A 27,093-nucleotide genomic window follows, 5' to 3' on the forward strand; every position below is an offset into this window, starting at 1 on the left:
CGTGAGCGGTCATATATATATATATATATATATATATATATATATATATATATATATATATATATATATATATATATATATATTGTTGTGAAGAAGATTTATTCACCGACAGCGGGTCTTGATAACGAATTAAAGAACGCACAGTCATGCAGGCCAATGGGGTAGCTCGAGAGTCCAACCCACAACAACCACGTTGTCGTTTTCTTCCTTTTGAATGCCATTTCAGCTGTGCCGGAGCGACCATTCCATACACGCATCGTCAACCCGGCCGGTAAGACACCGTCTGGGTACCTGTTAAATGAGCAAGTAAGCGTTGTTGGACTCGAGACGAGAAACGTGGACTACTTCCGTTCTGGGTGCAGCAGCCGATGAGTTTGTGGTAGCGGCAATCCCGTAGGTCACAGGTGTGACCTGACGAAGGAATTGGTAGGGCCTAGCGTATCGCAATAGCAGTTTCTCGCAGAGGCCAACACGTCAAGATGGGAGCCACAAGAGAACAAGAGATCCTGGAGAAAAAACGGCATTTCTATGTCGGCGGTCGTAAAGAGACTTTTGTGCTGTCTGCGACGACGATAACAGAGCGCGGGCTACCGCGCGTGCCGTGAGGACACGGGTGATGGCATCTTGAGCGTACAAAGTGGAAGATGGGTGGTCAGATGAAAGCAGTGTGTCAAAGAGCAGTAGGGGATGACGTCGTAAGAGTAGAAAAAATAGGGAGTAGCCCGCTGTTTCATGACGCGATAAGTTATAGGCAAAGGTGACGAACAGCAGAGCTATGTCCCAATCAGTGTGGTTGGTAGATACGTACATGGAAATCATGTCTGTCAATGTGCGGTTTAGGCGCTCCGTAAGGCCGTTAGTCTGAGGGTGGTAAGATGTGGTGAAGTTTTTATGGGTAGCACAAAATCGACGTAGATCATCAACCACACGAGATAGAAAGTATCGACCACGGTCTGTGAGCAGGTGAGACGGAGTGCCATGCTGGAAAATAATGTCGTAGAGCAGGAAGTCGGCAACGTCAGTTGCGCAGCTGGTTTTTAGCGCTCGAGTGATTGCATACTGAGTGGCATAATCTGTGGCCACTGCGATCCATTTATTTCCTGTTGTAGAAGTAGAAAAAGGACCTAGCAAGTCCAACCCCACTCAATAAAACGGCTCGGCTGGAACTTCGATGGGTTGAAGAAGACCGGCAGGGGGAGTCGTAGGCTTCTTTCGGCACTGGCAGAGGTCACAAGATGCAACGTAACGGCGAACGGAGTGGTAGGGATCCAGAATACTCGTCTTCGAACGCGGTCGTAAGTTCTGGAGACTTCTAGATGTCCAGAAGTTGGAGCGTCGTGGAATTGTCGCAGAACATCCTTTCGCGGGTGATGTGGTACGACAAGTAAAAGTTCCGTGCCGTCGGGGTGTAAGTTGCAGCGGTACAAAACGTTGTCTTAAACAGGAGTCGGCTAAGGGAAAGGTCAGTATGAAGCGATCAAAGGCGGTCAGTGATGGTGAGCAGCGATGGATCTCGGCGCTGTTTGAAGGCCACGTTCAGAAAGTCAGTGATGGCTAAAACGCGGGCATCGGATTCCAAATCAGTGGAGTTAGGTGGATCGGCGGGGTGCCGGGATAAGCAGTCTGCATTGCTGTGCAGCTTTCCAGATTTGTACGCAACTGAGAACGTGTACTCCTGTAATCGAAGTGCCCATCGGCCGAGTCTTCCTGTAGGGTCCTTAAGCGTCGACAGCCAGCAAAGCGCATGATGGTCCGTGATGACTGCGAACGGACGTCCGTATAAGTACGGACGGAATTTCGCAATGCCCCAAAAGAGGGCTAAGCATTGCCGCTCTGTGAAGGAATAATTTTTTCTGCTTGCGACAGACAGCGGCTAGCGTAGGCTATCATCAGCTGGGTGGTGCTAATCTGTATCTGAGCCAGTATAGCACCAATGCCAATGGCCGCTTGCATCGGTGCGAAGCTCCGTTCGAGCCACTAGATCAAAATGAGCCAACACAGGTGGTTATGTGAGGCCGGTAATCAACGACACAAGGGAATGTTCTTGGTCCTTACCCCAAGAAAAGGCCACATTCTTTTTAAGGAGATCCGTGAGGGGCCAAGAAATATCCGCGAAGTTGAAGACAAAGCGGCGGAACTATGAGCAGAGCCCAATAAAACTGCGAACTTCTTGTCTGGAACGCGGAACCGGGAATTCTCGGACTGCACGGATTTTATCAGGGTCGGGTTGAACACCAGTGGCGTCTACAAGGTGGCCAAGTAGTTTAATCTGCCGGCGTCCAAATGAGCATTTCGACGAATTCAGTTGGAGACCAGCGCAACGAAAAACGTCAAGAATTGCTGAGAGACGAGACAGGTGGCTTTCGAAGGAGGGCGAGAAAACGATTACATCGTCCATATAGCAAAGGTAGGTCGACCATTTGAAACCGCGGAGAAGGGAGTCCATCTTACGTACAAAAGTATCCGGGGCATTTCACAAGCCAAAAGGCATGTATTTGAATTGGTAAAGGCCGTAGGGTGTGATGAATGCCGTCTTCTCGTGGTCGCGATCGTCAACCGAAATTAGCGAGTATCCGGATCGAAGGTCAAGGGACGAGAAATAGTTAGCGCCATGGAGGCAGTCGAGCGCATCATCGATTCAGGATAGAGGATAAGCGTCCTTCTTGGTGATCCAATTCAGGTGGCGATCGTCGACGCAAAAGAGCCAGGTGTTGTCCTTCTTTTTAACTAAGACCACAGGAGATGCCCAAGGACACGATGAACACTCAATAACGTCTTTGCTCAGAATTTTCTCCACCTCCGTCTGTATAACTTGGCACTCAGCATGTTACACGTGATAAGGGAGTCTGTGGAGTAGACTGGCGTCGCCGGTGTCGATGCGATGGGTTACGGCACTTGTGTGCCCCAGGGCACGGTCGTTGACGCAAAAGATATCCAGGTAAGAAAATAGAACACTCCGGAGCGCTGCAGCTTGGGAAGGTAAAAGGTCGCTGGATATCATTTTATTGAGGAACGCCTTATATTGCGGGGTGATGACAGGTTAACGACAGTCTTAGTGGCAGGGGTGAAAGAACAAATCGAACATTCATCAAGGGTGGAAAGATCGGCTAAAGTGATGCCTTGGGGAAGACCTTGGGTAGACGTAGAGAAGTTCAGAACTGCAAGTAGCGCCGTGTTGTTAGCAATAACCACTATAGCATGTTGTACTGCGATGGGGTGCGTAAGGGTCAAATCAATGAGGAGAGCCACTGTATAGTCTCTATTAGGAACGGACGGAAAGTGCGACACAGGAATGTACATAGCAGCCTGGGGCGGTAGCCGTAGAGACTCCACGGATTGTAGCCGAGTGCAACTTGAAGGAGTTAAATCGGTGCACAAAGGCAATTCAAGCCGTAAGATACCGGTAGAACAATCGATGAGGGTGGAGTGGGTGGTTTAGAAATCAATTCCAAGGATGACGTCGTGTGGGCAAGCATCGAGGACTGCGAAGAAAACGGAACAGTGGTGGTCGGCAACAGTAACGCGGTCAGTGCACATGCCAAGCACCGATGTTCGACTTCCGTTGGCCACTCGGACAGTACAGAACATAGCAGGTGTGAGAACCTTTTCTAGGTGAGATCCAAGTGTGGAACTCTTAACAGATACTTGGGCACCAGTGTCAATTGTAACAGTAACAGCGTGGCCATCAACGAACACTCGAAGTAAATTGCGCCTTGAATTTGTAGCCGGCAGAGGGTTTTCGTTTTGAGTCGTCAATTCAACGCCACCTCCAGGAGCTGCATTCGTCAGTTTTCCGGGGGATGACCTGAATAAGCCGGTGACGGAGAGGGGCGGCGTTAAAAGGAGCGTGACGGCCGACCCTGAGGTGATGGTGAGCAGCTAGACCAGTTTCTTTGGGCGACGACGTCAGCGTAGGACGGTTCAGAGCGTGGAGATGATCGCCCAGGTGAAGGGTCCTGAAGATGGTCATTCAGAGAAACGGGTTGCGAATAGTGTCCATGGTCCTGACGGCGGTTGACATTAGGAAAGCTTGGCCGGAAATACCACCTGTTGCGGCAGTGGCGGGAGATGTGCCCCACTAGAGAGCAAGAAATTCAGATGGCTCGATGATCCTGCGTGCGCCACACAGGTACATTTCGGTAGCGTGGTGGAAACCGAGGAGCCAAAGCTGCCGCAGTGATAAGTGGAGCAGAGTGGTGGTTAGCGTTGTGGACGGGAGTGCTCATGCGCTGCGGCATGAGCCTGGCGGGCTGGGGAACCTGGACGCCCAGGTTAGCAAACTCCTGACGTACGACGGCTTTATTAGGCGAGAATTGCCCAGTTGTCTTGCGCAGGAGGCTGATAGGAAGCGGGTGCCGTGGCCTTCAGCTCCTGGCGAACAATCCATGCGATATTGGCAGGAGGCGCAAGTGGACAGGTCGCTGCAGAATCCTCGCAAGACCAAGTCGCAGTGGTGTTTGTTAGTCTCGTGAAGTGGTGAGTTATTCGCTTGCTTTTAGCTTGTTCAAATCGTCGGCATTCAGATATGACGGAGTCGACGGTGGTACAGTTCTTACACGTTAGTATGTTGAAAGCATCATCAGCAATGCCTTTGGACACGTTGCTGATCTTGTCCGCCTTGGACATGTTTTTGTCAGTTCCGGCCCAGTGCCAGTACGTCTTGGATGTACGTGACGTACGACTCCGTCGATGATTGAACATGCGACGCGAGTTCCTGCCTGGCTGCCATCTGACGAGCAAATGACCGACTGAAAAATTCGCGAAGCTTTTGCTTGCATGTGTCCTAGCAAGTGATTCTTCATGGGCCTCATACCATGCGCATGCCGTACCCCGTAGGTAGAATAGAATATTTGCCAGCATAAGTGTCTCCTTCCACATGTAGTGCTTGTTGACGCGCTCGCATAATACCAGCCATTCTTCGACGTCCGCGCTGTACATCACGGAAAACGTGCCAGGGTCAGGAAGATGGGGGAATCACAGGTGATGGAGCCGGCGTGAATGGCGAGGCCTGAGTGCTGGTTTCAGGCATCGAGGCTGGACAGAGCTGGCGTCCACTGCGGAGTTCCAGGATTGTTGGAAGACCCCGCGCCTTCCACCAAAAGATGTTACGGGGAAGATTTATTCACCGACAGCGGGTCTTGCTAACGGGCTAAAGAGTGCACAGTCATGCAGGCCAACAACAGGAGAAGCTCGAGAGTCCGACCCACGACAACCATGTTGTCGTCTTCCTCCTTTTGGGTGCCATTTCAGCTGTGTCGGAGCGACCGTTCCATACAAGTATATATATATATATATATATATATATATATATATATATATATATATATATATATATATATATATATTGTTAAGACGTTTATTGGCGCACACTCGTTGATGATCCACGACAGCGACTGTCAATGCGGGGACCGACTCTGCACGCGCTGCTCTTCTTCTTATGAAAAGGGCAACCCACTAGAAGGCACTGGAGAGGACGACCCACTGTTCGAAGGCTTTGCCACAACTACTCCGGGTTCGAAAAGGGAGCCACGTGGCGACCTAACAGGTGGTTACAATGAGTGGGTCATGGTAGTCCTTGAGGCGCTCCACGTTAACAGTGTCGCGTCCTCTACGGCGCATGTCCGAAGATTCGATTGGTTCAATCAAGTAGTTTACAGGGGAAGTGCATTTGTCGACACGGTATGGGTCTTCGTATTTGGGCAATAGTTTTGAAGATAGGCCAGTTGCAGTGGTAGGGATCGAGAGCCAGGCGAGCGCTCCAGGTAGAAACGTGGGCGCAGTAGTGCTGGCGTCTACGCGAATGCTTTTTTGCCACTCTTGATCGTGCGCAGTAGAGGTCTTTGCAAGCTCTCGACAGTCTTCAGCAAGCTTGGCTGTAGCAGAAATAGGCGCCCACTCAGACGGATCTGGCTTGTACGGAAGTATCTTGTCGATGGTGTGCGACGGGTGCCTTCCATATAATAAAAGGAAAGGTGAAAAGCCAGTGGTGCTCTGAGGGGCGGTATTATATGCGTAGGTGACGAAGGGTAGAATTGAATCCCAATTTGTGTGATCGGTGGCGACGTACTTGGAGAGCATGTCGCCGAGCGTACGGTTGAAGCGTTCGGTGAGGCCATTTGTCTGCGGGTGGTAAGCAGCAGTTTTGCGGTGAACAACGTTGCACTCTTTAAGAATGGCTTCAATGACTTGAGACAGGAAGACGCGGCCTTGATCACTGAGCAGTTCCTGGGGTGGACCGTGTCGCAAAATGAACTGGTGAAGCAGAAAGGAGGCCACATCGCTCGCTGTAGCCGCGGGGAGAGCGGCCGTTTCGGCGTATCGCGTGAGGTGGTCCACAGCGACAATGGCCCAGCGGTTACTAGCCGACGTCAGTGGAAGTGGCCCATACAAATCGTTGCCAACACGCCCAAGGGGCCTGGAAGGGCAAGGTAAAGGTTGCAGACCTACCGGTGACAGGTGCGTTGAAGCTTTTCGGCGCTGACAATCTATGCAGGAACGAACGAATTTCTGCATGTAGCTGTACATGCCGCGCCAAAAGTACCGTTGGCGAATGCGGTGGTAGGTCTTCGATACCCCGGAGTGCGCACATTGCGGATCAGAATGAAAGAACTCGCATATGTCAGAGCGCATACTGCGAGGTATGACTAGTAGCCACTGGCGGCCATCACCGTTGTAATTGCGCCTGTGGAGGAGGTCGTCGCGAACGGCGAAATGGTGGGCTTGACGACGCAACACGCGAGTGGATGGAGTGGATGGATCAGCCAGCAAGTCTATCAATGAGGCGATCCATTGATCCTTGCGCTGTTCAGTAGCAATAGTATGAATGGAAATGGAAGAAATGGCAAGGTGAGACGCTGAGTTGTGGGCATTGTCGTCAGGCAAGGGAGTGCGTGACAGGGCGTCGGCGTAAGCATGTGGCCTTCCGTTGCGGTATAGCACGCGGATGTCGCAGTCTTGCAGGCGGAGTGCCCACCGGGCGAGACGGCCTGAGGGATTTTCCAATGACGAAAACCAGCATAGTGCGTGATAGTGGGTGACGACATCAAATGGGCGACCATACAAATAAGGTCGGAACTTTGTAAGGGCCCAGACAATTGCCAAACATTCTTTCTCGGTGACGGTGTAATTAGTCTCGGCCTTAGTAAGCGTACGGCTTGCATACGCCACGACATATTCCGGGAACCCTGGTTTGCGCTGCGCAAGGATAGCGCCAAGGCCGACACCACCGGCATCCGTGTGTACCTCTGTAGGGCCGTAGTGTCGTAGTGGTGGAGTATGGGAGGCGACGTCAACAAACGACGGAGCGTTGTGAAAGCGTCCTCGCATTGTGATGACCACGAATGGAGAGGCCAGTTACTTCCGAGGAGCTTCGTCAGCGGCGATATGATAGTCGCGAAGTTTCGAATGAACCACCGAAAGTAGGAACACAGCCCTACGAAACTGCGCAGTTCCTTGACAAATGTCGGCTTGGGGAACTCGGCCACGGCCCGAAGCTTACCTGGATCAGGGAAAATTCCATTCTTGGACACGACGTAGCTGAGTATTGTCAGCTGCTGAGCTGCAAATCGGCACTTCTTTAGGTTCAGTTGCAGACTGGCGTCACTCAGAGGCGTTAAAACATGCCGTAGGCGTTGAAGATGCGTCAAAATGTCCAGAGCAAAAACGACGACGTCATCGGGGTAGCACAGGCACGTGTGCCATTTCAGGTCACGCAGAACAGTATCCATCATGCGCTCAAAGGTGGCGGGCGCATTGCACAGCCCAAACGGCATGACATTGAATTCGTACAAGCCGTCGGGGGTGACAAAAGCGGTCTCCGGTCGAGCGTCCTCAGCCATAGGTACTTGCCAGTACCCTGAGCGCCAATCAAGGAATGAAAAGAATTCTGCTCCTTGCAGGCTGTCAATCGCGTCATCTACCCGCGGTAGTGGGTACACGACCTTACGAGTGATCTTGTTGAGGCGTTGGTAGTCCACACAGAACCGTACAGAACCGCCCTTCTTCGTGACGAGAACGACAGGAGACGCCCAGGGGCTGCTAGAGGGTCTAATAACATCACGGCGAAGCATGTCGTCGACATGCTCGTTGATTACATAGAGTTCTGTGGGAGATACGCGATATGGACGTTGCCGCAGTGGTGGCTGTGTGCCTGTGTCGATGCGATGCGTAACGAAGGATGTGCGGCCGAGAGAAGGTTGGGCGACATCAAAAGAAGTCCGGAATTCTACCAACAATATATATATATATATATATATATATATATATATATATATATATATATATATATATATATATATATATATATATATAAACAATGAAGTGCTAACATAGGACCCGGAAGGAAAAGTTCAAAAAAATCAAGCACGTAGGAAAAAATTGTTTTGTAAAGGACTGACGTGTCTTTGTAAAGGACTGACGTTTCGGCCGCGGGACCGGCCTTCGTCGGAGTGATGTGAACATGTAACGGTGACCGTTGACCGTTGCATGTTCACATCACTCCGACGAAGGCCGGTCCCGCGCCCGAAACGTCAGTCCTTTACAAAACAGTTTTTTCCTACGTGCTTGATTTTTTTGAACTATATATATATTGCCACAGCTCGAACATCGCAGAAGACGCTGCCACAATTCGCGTTCGTAAAAGCCGCCAAGCAAGTAGCAAGAAAGCCGCGCCATGGAACGCCGTCTTGCACGCGCCACGATGCTACGCCACGGGACCGGCACGAGATTCGAGGGGCAGAAGAAGAGACCGACGAAGTTGGAGTCAGCGAGCAAGAGGCATTCTTGGCTGACCATCTTTAGCTTTGAGTTTACGGGCACAAGTTCGCCCTAAATAAAGAGTTTATATAGTACCAGGTGCTATATTTATTCGTAACAATATATTGCTACGGAGAGGAAGAAAAGGAAGAGGTGCGACTGACAGGCGCGCGACTGGGCCGATCAGCCATTGTGTCTCTTGCCTGTAGTTTTACTCTGCAAATACATCTCGCTCAGAAGCAACCAACCTCGTAACATATTGGTGAGAGGTGCTGGGTAACCATCAGGCAACGGAGCTCCGCAGCGGACGTCGCATCGCCCTTCCAGCCATGGCCAATGCTCAGCCCTCCGCGTCAACGTCAGCGTCTCCGACGAACATGGCGTCGCAACCGTACGTTTTCACGCCTCTCAAGGATCCCGGTACATTCTGCGGAACCGATGGCGTCGACGTTGACGATTGGCTGGCCATGTTTGAACGAGTGAGTGTGCCGAACAGATGGGATCCCACACTTCAGTTGGCTAATGTGCTGTTCTATTTGAGAGGCACGGCCAAGGTGTGGTATGAGAACAATGAAGAAGAACTTACAAGCTGGGACCAATGCAAAGCAAAGATGCGGGAGGTGTTTGGCAAAACCGCCAGTCGGAAGATCGCCGCCAAAAAGGAATTGGCCTGCCGTGCCCAATCCCCTACGGAGTCATACCTCGCTTACATTCAAGACGTGCTGGCCCTCTGCCGAAAGGCCGAAAGCGACATGACAGAAGGTGACAAGGTGGGACATGTTCTGAAAGGGATTGCCGACGACGCGTTCAATCTCCTGATGTGCAAGGGCTGTTCCACCGTAGACGCGATCATCAAAGAGTGTCGTCAGTTCGAGCAAGTGAAAAGTCGCCGCATTCTACAAACATTCGCTCGACTCCCAAACACCGCTGCAACATCTACTTGCGAGGACCAGTCAACACCACAACGTGCATCGCCGCCGGGAGACCTTACACGCATTGTTCGTCGTGAACTGGAAGCTATGGCGCCCTCGGCGTTCTATTCGCGCAGTACCGATGCCACTCCTGTTACTGTTCCTCTTGTTCAAGCCATCGTGCGCCGGGAGCTTGAAAACATCGGAGTGCATTCCGTGTGCCATGTCACCGCGCCTAGAGTCAGCGAACGCCCTTTCGTGATGCCCTTCTCCGACCGACGGTCTTCTCCACGTACTCGCAACCCGGCTGAGTGGCGAACTGCAGATGACCGCCCTATATGTTTCAACTGCCACCGCGTTGGACATATTGCCCGTTACTGCCGCAACACATGGTCCTCGGCACATCGCGCAACGACCAATATGACCCGTTTCGACGATACCGCCCGCACCTTTCCACCTGCCGAAGAGCCCAATGCCATTGACCATTCTCGGAACACTTGGTACAGCCGCTCGCCTTCACCACGTGGGCACCAGTCTCGATCGCCGCAAACACGTCGTCCATCGTCCCGTTCGCCGCAGCCACGGCGCTTCTCGTCCCCCGTGGCTTCCGGCCGCGTTGTCTCGGAAAACTGAGAAATGCAGCCCCCGGAGGTGGTGCTGCATTGACGACTTCCGCAGCAAATCCTCTTTCCGTTCCCACCAGACGAAGTGTAATAGACGTTAAAGTAGACGGCGAACCTGTACAAGCACTTGTCGACACCGGCGCAAGCATTTCGGTCATGAGTTCAAGCCTACGCACACGTTTAAAGAAAGTTCTGACACCAGCGGCTGCACAAATGCTCCGTGTGGCCGATGGCGGCACGCCGATGGTTCTCGGTCTGTGCACTGCCCGCTTACGTATAAAGGACCACACTACTTCTGTCATTTTAGCCGTGATTGACCACTGCCCTTATGACATTATCCTAGGCCTGGACTTCTTGTCGAATCATTCTGCTCTGATCGATTGTGCTACAGGCGTTCTTCAGCTAGAGTTGCCTCAGATAGTCGCTGAACCCCCCACTGCCCCGCCGCGCCTGTGCTCTCTTCAGGATGTGCGGCTGTCAGCTCAGGCAGCCACCTTCGTCGTTTTGACCGCACAGCCCCAAGTTCCCGATGGTCAATATGTCCTCCTTCCTCTCGCCGACGTCCTCTTGAGCCGCAACATTGCCATTCCCCATACGCTTGTGACTGTTACTGACAATTGTACCTCGCTTCCACTTCTCAATTTCAGCTTGTGCCCTCAAGTGCTTCCTCGTGGCATGTTCTTGGCCACCGTATCTAATGCTGACGAATTCGAAATAGCAGCGCTCACCACCGAGATTGATTTACTTCAGTCTCCTGTAGCGAACAGCACCTGTTCTCGGCCAGATCGTTTCTCGAAGATGATTGCACCCGACCTCAACCCTGCGCAAGCCAATGACATCCATCGCCTTCTCGCGTCATATACCGACATTTTTTCTTTCGACGACAGACCTCTAGGGCAAACATCCACTGTTCAACACCGTATAAATACTGGTGACGCCAGTCCTATTCGCCGACGCCCCTATCGTGTCTCCCCCACTGAGCGTAGAGTTATCCAAGCAGAAGTGGACAAAATGCTCAACAAAGGTGTCATAGAACCATCAAGTAGTCCTTGGGCCTCCCCTGTCGTCCTTGTGAAAAAAAAAGATGGTACCTGGCGCTTCTGCGTTGACTATCGCCACCTAAACAAGATCACACGAAAAGACGTGTACCCGCTACCACGCATCGATGACGCGTTGGACTGCCTACACGGGGCTACATACTTCTCGTCTATAGATCTTCGGTCCGGCTACTGGCAGATTTCTGTCGATGAAATGGACCGCGAGAAGACGGCCTTCATTACACCAGATGGTTTATACCAGTTTAAGGTCATGCCTTTTGGACTATGTAACGCCCCTGCCACATTCGAACGAATGATGGACTCTCTCCTGCGTGGTTACAAGTGGTCTACTTGTCTTTGTTACCTAGACGATGTGATAGTCTTTTCATCTACTTTCGATAGCCACCTGACCCGTCTCGCTGCAATTCTCGCAGTCTTCAGAACAGCTGGGCTACAACTCAATTCCAAGAAGTGTCAATTTGGTCACCGTCAGATTGCCATTCTGGGCCATATTGTAAACGCCGATGGTGTCCAACCAGATCCCGAAAAGATCCGCGTCGTCCGTAGCTTTCCAGTGCCCCGTTCTACATCCGACGTCCGTAGCTTCGTCGGCTTATGTTCCTACTTTCGCCGTTTTGTGCAAAACTTCGCTGACGTTGCCCGGCCACTGACAGATTTGCTGAAGAAGGATACCACATTCTCATGGGGCCCTGAGCAGGCTCAAGCGTTCGCCGCTCTCATCGGCTACCTAACTACGCCCCCCATACTTGCCCACTTTAATCCTTCTGCTGCCACAGAGGTTCGCACCGACGCCAGTGGCCACGGTATCGGCGCAGTTCTCGCTCAGCGGCACCACGGTAGACAGTGCGTGATAGCTTACGCCAGTCGCCTGCTTTCTCCCCAGGAGATGAATTATTCCATCACCGAGAGAGAGTGTCTAGCTTTAGTTTGGGCCGTCGCCAAGTTTCGGCCATATTTATATGGTCGCATTTTCACTGTCGTTACGGACCACCACGCCCTCTGTTGGCTGACTTCTCTGAAGGACCCGACTGGACGTCTGGCTCGCTGGGCTCTGAGGCTTCAGGAATTTTCGTTTAGCGTCAGCTACAAGTCTGGCCGTTTGCACAAGGACGCAGACTGTCTTTCTCGATATCCGGTAGATCCTCCTGATCCCGTTGCGCCTGACCTGGAGAGCAGAGTAATGGCGTTTACAGACGTCAGCGATATGCGCATCGAACAACGACGGGATGAGTCATTGCGCACTATCATCGACGCCATCCAGTCTGACAGCCATGACACTCAATCCCGTATGTTCGTGCTGCATGACGGCATCCTCTACCGCCGCAACGTCACCACTGAAGGCCCTGAGCTTCTGCTTGTCATCCCTCGTCATCTACGGCCTGCCATACTTCAACAACTTCACGACGCACCAACAGCGGGACACCTCGGCGTTTCCCGCACATACGACCGCGTGCGACGTCGATTTTTCTGGCCTGGATTGTACCGCAGCGTACGTCGATATGTCGCCACTTGCGACCTCTGCCAGCGCCGGAAAAGACCTTCTTTGCTGCCAGCTGGATATCTTCACCCAATTGAAGTCCCCTCTGAACCATTTCATCGCGTGGGACTCGACCTTCTTGGCCCTTTTCCGACGACGACACTAGGAAATAAATGGATTGCCGTCGCCACAGATTATGCGACCCGTTACGCGATAACAAAGGCCATGCCAACCAGTTGCGCCACTGACGTCGCGGATTTTCTTCTTCATGACGTCATCTTACACCATGGTGCACCCCGACAGCTGCTTACGGACCGCGGCCGCTCTTTCCTGTCCAAAGTTGTCGATGACCTCCTTCGATCGTGTGCTACAGCCCATAAGCTATCTACCGCCTACCACCCACAAACTAATGGCCTAACTGAACGTCTCAACCGCACGCTCACAGAGATGCTTTCGATGTACGTCTCCGATGATCATCGAGACTGGGATACAACGTTGGCCTATGTGACCTTCGCATATAACTCCTCTCGACATGACACTGCGGGATTCTCGCCTTTTTATCTTTTATATGGTCGCGACCCCATATTGCCATTTGAAACCACCTTGCCTCTCGTGCCATCTGCTTCCGAATACGCGCGCGAAGCCATTGATCGGGCTCACATGGCTCGTCAAGTTGCCCAGTCTCGCCTCACCAGGTCACAGGATATGCAAAAAGCCCGCTACGACCACCGGCATCGAAATATAACGTTTGCCCCAGGTGACCACGTGCTCCTCTGGTCACCGTGTCGCCGTGTAGGTCTCTCCGAAAAACTTTTGTCCCGATACGCCGGACCCTACCTAGTCTTACGTCAAGTTAGCGACGTAACCTACGAGATAGCGCCATTGCACTCCAATACGTCACCAAGTTCGTCACTAGTTGACATTGTCCATGTTTCGCGCTTGAAACCCTACTTCTGTCGCACTTCTCCGGACTCTCGCCGAGACGGCGCTCCAACGCCCGGGGGTCCTGCTACGGAGAGGAAGAAAAGGAAGAGGTGCGACTGACAGGCGCGCGACTGGGCCGATCAGCCATTGTGTCTCTTGCCTGTAGTTTTACTCTGCAAATACATCTCGCTCAGAAGCAACCAACCTCGTAACAATATATATATATATATATATATATATATATATATATATATATATATATATATATATATATATATATATATATATATATATATATATATATATATATAGCCTTTATGTATACACTTTTTTCCTTATTCGTTAACGGGGGTCTCGTACTGGCAGAGTTGGTGGCGTTAGGTTGCGTATAAGGAACTATTGGTCAGCTGCGAGGCCGTAATAAGTTCACGTGCTAAGTGCTTCTCGGGCACCGGAATCACTCACCGCTGACACGGACGCGAGTGGCGTCTCGTCTCGGCAGGCAAAGGATGACGAACCAGCGTCTGTTGACGCGACTCTCGGAAACGAGACTGGCGACGCGACTTGTTCGGAACGCCATGGATGGACTGAGGATGCCTGGCATACCGTTTTATCGCGCAGGCAAAAGAAAAACCAGTTAAAAAAGCAGCGATCACAGATGGAGAAGGCTGTGAAAGCGAACGAGAAATTTGAAAGCGATCCGCCCGCCGAAAAACAAAAACATGAAGCCACGCAGGGTTTCAGACGGAGAAAGCGACGCGGCCCACCTCCACTACCGAAAGAGGACATCAAGATTATTCTGAGGCCGCATAAGGGTCTCTGGGTAAAAAACATATTGGGACTGGAACTCTCCAGGGCTGTGATAGATGCCTGCCAACGAAGTTTCAATGGCAATGACTTTCTGTTGCGGGTTCACCCAGGATCGAACATTGTAATCCTATCTACGCCAAGCATGGAGGTAGCGAGTAGGCTGCGAGGTATCAGTCAACTAAAGATCAGGGGACAAATCCACGCTTTCAATGCATACGTGGCCGACCCCGAAGGCGTCTTGCGGGGAATTGTACATGGAATACCGGCCGGGACTTCGCAAGATGAACTCATGGAGAACCTACGTGTTCGGACTCAAGGGGTGAATATTGAGAGAGCAAGAATGTTGGGCTCGTCTAAAACGGCGATTATCACATTCACGGGCAATGTGCTACCGAGGAGCGTATACATAATGGGTGCCGAGTTAATATGCTACCCATACAAGCCAACAGTACAGGTGTGCAAGATATGCCTCCAAACCGGACATCGTACGGACGTCTGTCCAACTCCAAATGTCAATGTATGCCTCAAGTGCGGGGCAGGGGAACCAATGCAAGGACACGACTGCATCCCCAAGTGTGTCATCTGTGACGGTGAACACCCCACAGGAGATAGTCTGTGCAAGAAAAAACTTAAGAACGTCGCTCCTCCCAAGAAATTGAGGACAGATCAGCCAAAAGACTGGGTTAGCCAACCTGAATATACCGGCGATGCCAAGTCGTCAGAAGAATTCCCTCCACTAAGGATGAACATGCCTCGATGGTTCAGCTCGGACCGGATGGAACAGCGCCAGTCAAGGTCACGTTCACGATCCCGATCAAGATCCCAGTCAAGGTCGCGATCGAGATCTCGTTCAAGGAGGGACAGACGTCACACTAACACGGCACCACCGGCCCCTGGGAAACCCAGCTTAAAGAACCAACGAAAGCATCGCGGACCTCCGGCCGAGATGGGTTCCTGCGAGGAATCACAAGACGCCCTAGCCGCCGGCCGGACAAACATAAATCAGGTGAGCTTTGCGGGGTCAGTGTCTTCCAATGCTCCTGTAACAGAAAGTCCACAATACAAGAAAATATTGAAAGAAAATAAGAGATTGACTCAAGAGGTCAAACAGCTAAAAAAACAAATGGCCGAAGAGCGAAATAACTTACAGGCAGCAATATCTTCATTAGAGAGACGGCTAGAGGCTAAACTACGACCACAAAACCCGACAGGAATAGCTGGAGGATGTAGTCAGAAAACGACATATCAACCGTCAATAAAACCCACCCTTTCGGGGGGCAGCGCGGCGTCGGCTGAAGTTGAGGAAGGTATGGCGTACGCAGGTACAACCACCCCTACCCCAAGCACGACAGTAAAAAACCACGACCAAATAACGCAGCAAATACAGGCACAGTTAGACAAAAACAGGGAAGGTATAGCTAACGTTAATAAACTGCTAGTCGATTTCATGAATGAGATAAAATCTTTCGTCTGCGAGGAATTAAAAACTCAAAGGCAGTACGTGAATGACGCTGTTAGCAGCTTGCAAAGGGCGATAAACAAGCGCTCTCGCTCGACCTCCGCTAGAAATAGCAAACAATCTAAGGGGAATCGCGACGACGCGGAAGCACCCATGCATCATGGCCAAAAATAACCTGAGAAGTGTGGAACGACTAGAGATCTGGCAGTGGAATTGCCGCACTTTTCACAAACGCGCCGCAGCACTCCAGAGTTATATCAATGCGGCACCAATTAAACCCGACGTTATATGCTTGCAAGAAATTGGTGCCAAAATAGTGAAGCTTCAGGGTTATTATATTTTTCAGAACCCAAACTATCCCCGCGTAGCGACGCTGGTGAGCAAGATGATTGCGGCAACAGATGAGTACATAGGAACGCTACAGATCAATCACCAAATTATCAGTTTATTGCCCCAAAAGAGAGGCAAAGCGAAGACTATAATAGTCAACCTATACAGTCCTCCAAAAGACAAAGGCGAAGACTTCAATGAGCTCCTTGCTGAGACGGTTAAAATCGCAGGCAACAAGGACCGCCTATTGGTTTTGGGTGATTTTAACGCACCCAGCACCACATGGGGTTACCCAAAAGACTCGCCGAAGGGAACGCGTCTCGAACATGCTGCGTCCAGGCTGGGCCTGAGTTTAATAACTCTCCCAATTGCGCCCACGAGAGTGGGCAACAGCGTATGTAGAGACACGTTCCCGGACCTCACTTTCACCTTCAACCTCAAAGACGCATCCTGGACAAACCTGGAGGAAAATCTAGGAAGCGACCATTACATTATAAGCGTCTCCATATCGACACCCAAAATGCGTAGATTGATAGGCGACGTGGCGATCACAGATTGGACTGAGTTTAGGAAACGAGATCCTCCACCAGACTCTGTACCGAACTCAATAGAGGCATGGTCGGAGTACATAAAGTCGGTACACGCCATCACTACGAAGAAAATAGCCAGAACCGTAGAGACGCCAGCAGTAGACAGCCGTCTGCTACACCTATGGGAGAGCAGGCGCAGCCTACTAAAGCGTTGGAAACGTCAACGCCTGAATAGGACACTACTGCGTAGGATCGCTGCTCTTGCAGAGGAAGCAAACGACTATGCCAGCAAATTGGCTACCGAGGGATGGGTCAAGTTCTGCAGTTCGCTTCAGAACACACTGAGCACCGCGAAAACTTGGTCCATCCTAAGAAATATTCTTGATCCAGACAAGTCCAAATCCACGACAAGCAGAACACTGCAGAAAATCGCAGAAACATTTCCGGGCACGGACGACGATCTCGTGAAAGCCCTTAAGGAGAGATATATTGGCGATAGTCCACCAAGTAACTCGGCTAATCACATGAGTTACAGTGGAGCTAGAAATGAGAAACTAGACGAGCCGATAACAAAGGAGGAGGTCTTTGCGGCAGCTCAGGCAGCCAAGAGGAACACAGCCCCCGGTGAAGACCAAATTACGAATGCTATGATAAGAAACCTTAGCGACAAAGCCATCGAAGGCATGACAAAACAATTCAATGAACACTATTGGCTCAAAGGAAAGGTCCCTGCAGAATGGAAAACGGCCAAAATTATAACCATTCCGAAACCCGGAAAAAAGCCCTCCCTGCAGGCGCTCAGACCTATATCACTTACGTCATGTATGGGGAAGCTTTTCGAACGGGTCGTTCAGACCAGACTTCAGAATTTCATAGAGGACAGGGGGCTGTTTCCGGCCACCATGCTGGGCTTCCGCAGTGGTCTCTCAACACAGGACGCTTTCCTCCTGATACAAGAAGAGGTACTCAAGGGTGTTCCCAAAGGTGGAGAGCATTTGCTGCTTGCTCTAGACTTAAAGGGAGCTTTTGACAATATCTCTCATGAAGCTATACTCTCAGAGCTAAATATAATTGGTTGCGGGGAAAAGATATATAACTATATAAAAGATTTTCTCACCGATCGGGAGGCGACAATTGGTATCTCAAGCGTTAGGTCTGAGCCATTCCGAATGCCAAACAAGGGAACGCCTCAAGGAGCCATAATATCTCCTCTGTTGTTTAATATCGCCATGCGTCGACTCGCTCGGGCCTTGGATTGTGTACCACAGCTAGGTTATACCCTCTACGCGGACGACATTACTCTGTGGGCCACAAGGGGGTCCCTGGCCAGCAAAGAGCAGACTCTGCAAGAGGCGGCACTGGCTGTCGAAAACTTTGCCAGAACCAGTGGTCTCAGCTGCGCACCCGAAAAATCGGAGGTGATCAGAATACACAGCAAACGCTACAAAAGTAACGGAAGAATAGAAATTGAAATCGAAAAGCAGAAAATTAAAGAAGTCACCGTCACCCGTATTCTGGGTTTCTGGGTTCAAAGCAACGGTAGGGCAAATCACACTATCGGTCTTCTTAAATCAGCAACTAAACAAGTGGCTAGAATGATTCAGAGGATCACCTTCCACAAAAAAGGCATGAAAGAAAGTGATACTGTCCGATTAGTGCAGGCGCTCGTAATGAGCAAATTGACATACAGCTTGCCTTTCCACACGCTGAACAAGAGCGAGGAAGAGCAAGTAGATTCTATCATCAGAGGGGCTTACAAGGCAGCATTAGGCTTACCGATAAGCACTCCGACACAGAGGCTTCTCGAGATCGGCCTGCATAACACGTACGCTGAACTGAAAGCAGCAACATTGATCTCTCAGCGCAACCGTCTCAGCCAGACGAAGTCGGGAAGAGAGATACTGATGTGGGCGGGTATAACACCCCAACCCCAAAACTTGGACGAGGAGCTGGTGGACGTACCAGACCCAGTCCGACGACATATTTCGATCGCCCCTATCCCCAGGAACATGACCAAGGAGCGGCATCACGAAAGGCGAGAGGAGCGTGTAAAATGGATCAGAAAATTAGTTAGAGGCAATGAGAACGTGCTATACGTTGACGCTTCCAGGTATAACTGGAAGCGCTGCGTCGTCACAATGGTAAGCAGTGACACGAGAAGCATGGCGTCCAGCGCATCACTGTACACTACATCGATCACCAAGGCCGAGTGTTTCGCCATCGCATTGGCGATTAAAAGTCGAGAGCGCAGCGACGGCCAGACGTACATCACCATACTCTCAGATTCGCAAGAGGCGTGCCGGCTATTCACGAAAGGCCGCCTCCCATTAAACATTTGCAAATTTTTAGGCGGCGAATTGAGCAACACTTATAGGTTGGTCTGGTGCCCTGGACATGCAGGCCTAGAGGGTAACGAGAGGGCGGACGCTCTAGCTCGAGCGCTCACGAACCGAGCGGAGCAGCAGCCTTTCTCGCTGTTGCCACCACCCAGCAACGGCGGCTTTCGCGAGGAGGAGGAAAACGACCCGGCTCGGATGGCTCCGCGAGAGCTTCTTGCTCACCAGCGATACACGCGGCAGAAATATGGCGCCCCCCACAAATCTCTTAAAGGGGAAGACGCCATAGACCTCCGTAAAATTCAAACGGGAGTTTATCCAAATTTATTACGACTGCACAAAATTCATCCAACTTTGTATGGGCGCGATTGTCCGTGGTGTCGCGACTCGCCACCGACCCTTTACCATATCTCGTGGAGTTGTGCTAAACGGCCAAATGAACTTGATCGCTTACAGCGTATGTATAGAATGGAAAACTCTTGGGAGCAATGGGAGGCACTCCTCGCTAGCTCGGACCCGGAGGTGCAACTAGCACTCCTGGACCACGTCCGGCAGGCGGCGCAAGCCAGTGGAGCCTTGGACATGGGGCCCCACCCATCTAGCTCCTAAACCCCTTCTTTTTCAACCCAATAAAGTTATTTCTCTCTCTCTCTCTCTCTCTTTAGCTTTGAGTTTACGGGCCCAAGTTCGCCCTAAATAAAGAGTTTATATAGTACCAGGTGCTATATTTATTCGTGACAATCTGGTGGAGGTGCTGGGTATGTTTTCAAGCCCACCACAGGCAAGGGAGAGAAGCCCAGATCCGACAAGATTGGAGCCAGCAGAATTGACACCTGTGCACCAACGCTCGAGTCGCCGACTACGTGGTGAGCAGCCCGAGTTTGGCCCCCTAATTGACCCATCAGGACCTGTCGAGACCTCAAGCACAAGTGTCACTGCGATGGCCACCCAGTCGATGCCATCTCCATCTCACCTCATTGTGGATTCGCCACGTACACCAGAGGTCTTCCACGGTGAGACCTTTGAAGATGCCGAGGACTGGCTTGAAGGCTTCGAGCGCGTTGCACGATTGAATGGTTGGGACGAAGCCCGAAAACTTCGTTACGTTTACGTCGCCCTGCAAGATTTGGCACGTACATGGTTTGAGAACCACGAAGCGTCCCTTCTGTCGTGGGACGACTTCCGACGAGAGCTCATCACAACCTATCCGAACACGGACCGCAAAGAGAAGGCAGAGGATGCTCTCCAGACAAGGAACCAACGGAATAACGAGCGCGTGGCCATGTACATAGAAGACATGTCGCGGCTCTTCCGCCGAGCCGACCAAAACATGGCCAAAGAGAAGAAGTTGCGGCACCTAATGCGCGGAGTCAAAGAAGAGATTTTTGCAGATCTCGTGCGTAATCCACCGCGAACTGTGGCGGAGTTCCGGTCCGAGGCAACGACCATGGAAAGGACACTACAACAACGTGCGCGACTGTACAACAGAGACTTCAGCGTCTCTTCAGTCAGGGCGGAGTCAACAACCGTCCCCACCAACGTCGACGTCCTCCGGGAAATGGTGAGGGCTATTGTTAAGGAGGAGCTCCAGAAACTGCAACTCCCCCAAAGTCTCTAGCGATGCCCTCAATCGCGGACGTTGTACGTGAAGAAGTGCGGCAAGCGATTATTCAGCCGCAGCCTCAGGTGCCACACCACACGCAACCGGAACCTCAGCCACAGCTGTCATACGCGCAAGTCGTACGGCAAGACACGAGACGCCCGAGCTTTGCACAAGCTCCCGTTATGCCACCGACCTTTCTTCGCAGTACGCCACCGCCGATTCCAGAAGCGAGACCCCGCAAAAGTGATGTATGGCGCACGGCAGACCGGCGGCCCCTCTGCTACCACTGTGGTGAGGCAGGTCATCTTTATCGGACATGCCACTACCGTCGGGTCGGGCTACGTGGCTTCCCAGTGAATGCACCCTGCCCTCGTAACGTTGAGCGCCCTTACGAAATCGAAGAATATTTATCTTCGCGCTATGCATATCCAAACACTCAGCGACATGAATCGCAGTCGATTGCACCAATGTGCAATAGGTCGCCAAGTCCACACCCATCATCTACTTTCCCGAGGCGTCGTTCACCAAGCCCTCGACGGGAAAACTAGAACCAGCGACCTGTGGAGGCAGGGCCGCTGATTTTCGGAAAACTGAAAACCCTCCATCGCTAACCGGATCAGACGACGACACTGACACAATGACGGACAATCACAGTAATGGTGACGTGACATCCGAGCTACAAGTCAGAATCGACGACGTCGAAACCATAGCGTTAATAGACACAGGTGCAGACTACTCAGTTATAAGTAGCATGCTCGCAAAGAAGCTGAAGAAAGTGCTCACTCATTGGACCGGACCGCAGATACGCACCGCCGGAGGGCATTTAGTCAGCCCCATAAGAATGTGCACAGCGAGAGTGGGAATAAGAGGCCATGTGTACGTCCGCAGTTGTATTGTTCTCCCCGAGTGTTCCCGTGAGGCAATTCTGGGCATGGACTTCCTGCAAGCGAACAGTGCCATCATCGACTTGCAGAAATCTCAAGTTTCTTTCTCTACAAAGAACGCTGTTGCCGTGTGTCATGCGGAGCAACCAATTGTTTCGTCTCTTCGTATTGTGGATGAAGGTGTGACAGTGCCGCCACGTAGCAGCGTGACAGTTTCTGTGAAAAGCGACGTTTTTCGTGAATATGCGGGACTAGCTGATGGAAATATCGAACTGCTACTCACAAAGGGGATACGCGTGGCGAGAGGTCTAGTGAACCTGCGGAACAGATATACTGATGTGCTATTGAATAACTTTACCAACGAGGTACAGCATGTGGCGAAGGGAGCAGCCATAGCATCACTTCATGACTACGTACAAGTCTCAGATGTTTGCACCATAGGAAAAGTACCCACAACGCCCTCAACAGTGGACAGTGTCCTCGAGAAAATAGATATTGACCGAGAGCTTTCATCTCTGCAGAAAGACCAGATTGTGGAGTTGATCAAGGAATTCGCAGAGTGTTTTTTCTCTTCATCGAAAGTCGGACGTACACCTGTAGCAAAGCACCGCATTGTAATCGAAGGGCATGTTAGACCAGTATGTCAGCATCCATACCGAGTAGCCCCGAAAGAAAGGGAGGCGATAAAGAAGCAAGTACAGGAGATGCTCGATGACGATGTCATACAGCCCTCCAAAAGCCCATGGGCATCGCCGGTAGTACTGGTGAAGAAGAAGGACAACACCATGCGGTTCTGTGTTGATTATAAAAAACTCAACCTCGTCACGAAGCGAGACGTGTACCCACTCCCACGAGTCGACGATACGTTGGATAAACTGCGCAATGCTCACTTTTTTTCATCGTTGGATCTAAAGAGCGGGTACTGGCAAATAGAAGTCGACGAACGAGATCGGGAAAAGACGGCGTTTGTGACACCCGACGGACTCTACAGGTTCAAAGTACTCCCATTTGTTTGTGTTCTGCTCCCGCTACCTTCCAGAGAATGATGGACACTGTGCTCTCCGGCCTCAAATGGCACTCATGTCTTGTCTATCTTGATGACGCAGTAATTTTTTCCACTACGTTCGAGCAGCACGTACAGAGATTGAGAACGGTACTGGACGCCATTCGTATGGCTGCACTTACGATAAAACCCGAAAAGTGCCACTTTGGATTCCGGGAGCTTCGGTTCCTCGGGCACATTGTCAGTTCTCACGGCGTCCGCCCAGATCCGGATAAAATCACTGCGATTGAAAATTTTCCAAGGCCAAGAGACAAAAAAGCTATGCGACGTTTTCTGGGGCTTTGTGCCTACTATAGGCGCTTCGTTGAAAACTTCTCCAAGATTGCGGAACCACTGACACGGCTTACGAAGGAAGGTGTACCATTTATCTGGCACCAAGAGCAAGAAGACGCCTTTCCCGAGTTACGACGGCGTTTGCAGTCACCTCTTATACTCGCTCATTTTGACGAAGATGCCAAAACAGACATTCATACGGACGCCAGCAACGTTGGCCTCGGTGCTATTCTTGTTCAATGGCAGAACGGGGAAGAAAAAGTTATTGCTTATGCAAGCCGCACTCTGTCGAAAGCTGAGTATAATTATTCAGCTACAGAAAAGGAATGTCTCGCAGTTATATGGGCCATCAGTAACTTCCGTCCATATTTATACGGTAGACCATTCCGAGCCATCAGTGACCATCATTCATTGTGCTGGCTTGCGAACCTCAAGGATCCTTCCGGAAGACTTGCTAGATAGAGCCTGCGTCTACAAGAATATGACATCACCGTAGTCTACAAGTCTGGCCACAAGCACAATGACGCGGACTGCTTGTCACGAGCACCAGTCCAGGCCTCGTCTCCTGAGCATGAACAAGGCTCCGTGTTTCTTGGAGCTGTGAATGTATCGGAGATGGCTCATGATCAGCGAATGCACCCAGAATTACTTCTGCTCATTCAATACTTTGAGGGGCAGCAAGTCGAAGTACCGCGAGTTTTCGTCCGTGGACTACGTTGCTATGTCCTTCGCAACAACGTTCTCTACAAGAGAAACTTTCAACACACCGGTGAAACGTTCCTACTGCTGATACCATCATCACTGCGAGCGGAAATTTTAGAAGCGTGTCATGATGACCCATCGGCAGGTCACTTGGGCATTAGTAGGACTTCGGCAAGAATCCGCCAGAGATATTACTGGCCGAAATTGATGGATTCAGTACATCATTACGTAAGATCATGTCGAGAATGCCAAAGACGCAAAGTACCACCCCTAAAACCAGCAGGTCTTTTGAAACCGATATAGCCACCGAAAATTCCGTTTGAGCAGGTCGGAATGGATTTGCTAGGACCATTTCCTATAACATCGTTTGGGAAGCGCTGGATAGTTGTAGCGACCGACTACATGACCCGGTATGCCGAGACGTCATCTCTCACAAAAGGAACGGCAAATGAAGTGGCTCAGTTTTTTGTGACCCAGATAGTGCTGCGACATGGCGCACCTAAAGTCCTTATAACTGACAAAGGAACTGCGTTCACAGCCAGGCTAGTACAGTCTGTCATGAAGCTAACGCACACCGACCACAGAAGAACTACCGCATACCATCCGCAAACTAACGGGTTAACTGAAAGGCTGAACAGGACGCTTGCTGACATGATCGCGATGTATGTGGACGGCGAGCGTCGGACTTGGGACACCATATTACCGTATGCTACATTTGCATACAATACCGCAGTACAAGAGACAACCCACTTCACGCCATTTCAACTTGTTTATGGTCGGACAGTAATAACGACATTAGACGCGATGCTGCCTGTCAACAGCACGAATGAAGAGGCCAGTCAGTCAGTCAATGAACTTTATTTACAAATTGTCTCGAGGAGCCGATTCCCCTCAAGGGGGAGGGTCGGCTGCGGGCCGCACCCACGTGGGGACAGGAAGAGCGAGCCCCTCCGCCAAATTGCGGGCCCTCTGGACAGCCCGGATTTGTACCTCTTGGTCCGAGCTGGTAATTGCCGTCCTCCAGGCAGCTTCTGTGCTGAGAGGCTCGCCATCGCGCAGCGCTGCGCATTGCCAGAGCATGTGGGGTAACGTGCAACGTCTCTCTTCGCAATGAGGGCATTGCGGCTTTATGCTGTCGATAAACTTGCTGTACACTAAAGGCGACGGGTAAGTACCCGTTTGCAGCATTCCTAAAGTGACTGACTGGGCCCTAGCGAGTTGCGGGTGCGAGAGCGGAAAGTACGCCTGGCCAATTGATAATTTTTGCAAATTTCGTTAAAGGTGAGGAGCGAATCAAGCTGCCGGATGCCATCCCCAAAATTAGATGCCGATTGCCCGTCACGGTGGGACAGTTCGCGTGCTCGGGCATGGGCAAGCTCATTGGCATTGGGGATAACAGGGTGGACATCCTTGCCCATGTGGGCAGGAAACCAGGTGATGTGGCCGTCGATTTCCATGCAATGTGGTCTGTTGGTAAGAAGATGGGCCGCCTGCTCACAGACTGACCCGGTCATGAACGCTCGTGCAGCAGCTCGAGAATCAGTGAAAATGCGCGTGCGCATGGGAATCGCCACGGCCATTGCTATAGCAGCCTGCTCTGCCCTAGCCGGCGTGGTATCTCGAAGAGATGCTGCTGTGAGGATTTTACCGGGAAAGTCAGTGACCACAGCCACGAAATTGGATGTGCCGGGATACTGTGCTGCGTCAACGTACGCCACAAGTTCAGGGGTGGCAGCGGCGGAACTGAGGAGCGACCTAGCCCTAGCGGCCCGGCGGCCGACATTGTAGAGAGGGTGAACATTTCTAGGAATTTGTGAGACCGTAATCTGCTCCCTCAATTTGGGTGGAAGCTGTATCTTTTTGTCTGCTACCATAGTTGGTTCGCAGCCCAGAAACTCCAGGATGCGTCTCCCAGCTTTGGAAGAAGACAGTCGTGCAGCTTGTGCTGTTTGTTGCGCTTCTGCAATCTCACTAAATGTATTATGCATACCAAGAGCCTTGAGCTTTTCCTCATTTGTGTTGTTTGGAAGGCCCAAGACCCTCTTAATGCACTTTAGAATAATCGCATCCAGTTTCCCTTGTTCTTTCCTTTCCCACCTATGCGCTGCGGCAATGTAATTAATGTGACTCATAAGAAAGGCATGGAAAAGCCTCATGAGGTTGGCCTCACAAAGCCTTCCACGCCTGTTAGACACCCGAAGTATAAGCTTGACCATGCTCTCTGCCTTTGCCGCAATACGAGTCAGAGTATCAGAGTTACTTCCGTGCTCCTCCAGGAACATGCCTAATATCCTAATATGAATAATATGCCTAATATGAAGAGGACCCTGACATAAGCGAATATGTAGAAAGGGCAGAAGAGGCGCGACAACTAGCATGGAACCGCATCATTCAACAGCAGGACGTCGACGCGCACCGTTACAATTTAAGACGAAGGGATGTTCAGTACTTCCCTGGAGACCAGGCGTGGGTCTGGACGCCCGTACGTGCACGTGGCCTATCAGAAAAGCTTATGCGCCGCTATTTTGGCCCTTACGGGGTTCTTCGTCAGCTAGGCCCATTAAACTACGAAGTGATCCCTGAAGGTCAAGTATGCACAACACGACGCTGGAATCTCCCGGAAGTTGTACATGTAGTACGGATGAAACCGTACTACGACAGGAACTCAACAAGTGAACTGACTCACGTCGTCTAACACAAGGACAATTCCTATTGTTTAGAAACTGTCAACCGGCTCTACGCATCGGGGCGATGCGTGCTAGGAGGGGGACTTATGCCACAGCTCGAACATCGCAGAAGACGCTGCCACAATTCGCGTTCGCAAAAGCCGCCAAGCAAGTAGCAAGAAAGCCGCGCCATGGAACGCCGTCCTGCACGCGCCACGATGCTACGCCACGGGACCGGCACGAGATTCGAGGGGCAGAAGAAGAGACCGACGAAGTTGGAGTCAGCGAGCAAGAGGCATTCTTGGCTGACCATCTTTAGCTTTGAGTTTACGCACAAGTTCGCCCTAAATAAAGAGTTTATATAGTACCAGGTGCTATATTTATTCGTAACAATATATATATATATATATATATATATATATATATATATATATATATATATATATATATAGCCTTTATGTATACACTTTTTTCCTTATTCGTTAACGGGGGTCTCGTACTGGCAGAGTTGGTGGCGTTAGGTTGCGTATAAGGAACTATTGGTCAGCTGCGAGGCCGTAATAAGTTCACGTGCTAAGTGACGCAAAGCGGCCTTACAAAGAGTGTGCCACACTCGCCTCCATGGCTACAGGTGGCGCTGACTGACATTCCCCCGTTTAAATTCACATATAAACCCAATAAAGTGGCTGA

The 27,093-nt window shown here is 51.1% G+C and overlaps 1 protein-coding gene across 1 annotated transcript in view; it reads left to right on the top strand.

The window, feature by feature from the left end:
* The window catches only part of LOC142803189 (testis-specific serine/threonine-protein kinase 3-like), a 286,989-nt gene that overhangs the window by 64,233 nt on the left and 195,663 nt on the right, over positions 1-27,093 (top strand). The gene's annotated exons all lie outside the window — the stretch shown is intronic.

Source organism: Rhipicephalus microplus, chromosome 3 (assembly GCF_043290135.1).
Source record: "Rhipicephalus microplus isolate Deutch F79 chromosome 3, USDA_Rmic, whole genome shotgun sequence".
Lineage (NCBI taxonomy): Eukaryota > Metazoa > Arthropoda > Arachnida > Ixodida > Ixodidae > Rhipicephalus > Rhipicephalus microplus.